Source organism: Oncorhynchus keta, unplaced genomic scaffold (assembly GCF_023373465.1).
Source record: "Oncorhynchus keta strain PuntledgeMale-10-30-2019 unplaced genomic scaffold, Oket_V2 Un_contig_7124_pilon_pilon, whole genome shotgun sequence".
NCBI classification, from domain to species: Eukaryota; Metazoa; Chordata; class Actinopteri; order Salmoniformes; family Salmonidae; genus Oncorhynchus; species Oncorhynchus keta.
In genome coordinates this window covers 1-1763 of record NW_026289270.1, presented here as the reverse complement: position 1 = coordinate 1763, position 1763 = coordinate 1, and the positions used below count along the sequence as shown (strand labels likewise).

Genomic DNA, 1763 nt, shown 5'->3' with positions numbered 1-1763 from the left:
TATTAAATGGACAAGCCCTGTAGGAACAGCCCGTGTCATATTAAACTGGACAGACCCTGTAGGAACAGCCCGTGTCATTAAATGGACAGGCCCTGTAGGAACAGCCCGTGTCATATTAAATGGACAGGCCCTGTAGGAACAGCCCGTGTCATATTAAATGGACAAGCCCTGTAGGAACAGCCCAGGTCATATTAAATGGACAGGCCCTGTAGGAACAGCCCGTGTCATATTAAATGGACAGACCCTGTAGGAACAGCCCGTGTCATATTAAATGGACAGACCCTGTAGGAACAGCCCGTGTCATATTAAACTGGACAGACCCTGTAGGAACAGCCCGTGTCATATTAAACTGGACAGGCCCTGTAGGAACAGACCGTGTCATATTAAACTGGACAGGCCCTGTAGGAACAGACCGTGTCATATTAAATGGACAAGCCCTGTAGGAACAGCCCAGGTCATATTAAATGGACAGGCCCTGTAGGAACAGCCCATGTCATATTAAACTGGACAGACCCTGTAGGAACAGCCCGTGTCATTAAATGGACAGGCCCTGTAGGAACAGCCCGTGTCATATTAAATGGACAGGCCCTGTAGGAACAGCCCGTGTCATATTAAATGGACAAGCCCTGTAGGAACAGCCCAGGTCATATTAAATGGACAGGCCCTGTAGGAACAGCCCGTGTCATATTAAATGGACAGACCCTGTAGGAACAGCCCGTGTCATATTAAATGGACAGACCCTGTAGGAACAGCCCGTGTCATTAAATGGACAGGCCCTGTAGCAACAGCCTGTGCCATATTAAATGGACAGGCCCTGTAGGAACAGCCCGTGTCATATTAAAATGGACAGACCCTGAAGGAACAGCCCGTGTCATATTAAATGGACAGACCCTGTAGGAACAGCCCAGGTCATATTACACTGGACAGACCCTGTAGGAACAGCCCGTGTCATATTAAATGGACAGACCCTGTAGGAACAGCCCATGTCATATTAAATGGACAGACCCTGTAGGAACAGCCCATGTCATATTAAATGGACAGACCCTGTAGGAACAGCCCAGGTCATATTAAATGGACAGACCCTGTAGGAACAGCCCATGTCATATTAAATGGACAGACCCTGTAGGAACAGCCCGTGTCATATTAAATGGACAGACCCTGTAGGAACAGCCCATGTCATATTAAATGGACAGACCCTGTAGGAACAGCCCAGGTCATATTAAATGGACAGACCCTGTAGGAACAGCCCATGTCATATTAAATGGACAGACCCTGTAGGAACAGCCCAGGTCATATTAAATGGACAGACCCTGTAGGAACAGCCCGTGTCATATTAAATGGACAGACCCTGTAGGAACAGCCCGTGTCATATTAAATGGACAGACCCTGTAGGAACAGCCCGTGTCATATTAAATGGACAGACCCTGTAGGAACAGCCCGTGTCATATTAAATGGACAGACCCTGTAGGAACAGCCCGTGTCATATTAAATGGACAGACCCTGTAGGAACAGCCCGTGTCATATTAAATGGACAGACCCTGTAGGAACAGCCCAGGTCATATTAAATGGACAGACCCTGTAGGAACAGCCCATGTCATATTAAATGGACAGACCCTGTAGGAACAGCCCGTGTCATATTAAATGGACAGACCCTGTAGGAACAGCCCGTGTCATATTAAATGGACAGGCCCTGTAGGAACAGCCCGTGTCATATTAAATGGACAGACCCTGTAGGAACAGCCTGTGTCATATTGGAGAACTCT

The 1763-nt window shown here is 47.8% G+C and overlaps 1 long non-coding RNA gene across 1 annotated transcript; it reads left to right on the top strand.

Moving 5' to 3' along the window:
* Positions 1–20: 20 nt before the first annotated feature.
* On the top strand, positions 21–1754 carry LOC127926195 (uncharacterized). The gene is made up of 4 exons (XR_008123539.1): positions 21–147; positions 186–299; positions 644–757; positions 1290–1754. It is a non-coding gene; the product is annotated as an uncharacterized LOC127926195 (long non-coding RNA).
* Positions 1755–1763: the final 9 nt, after the last annotated feature.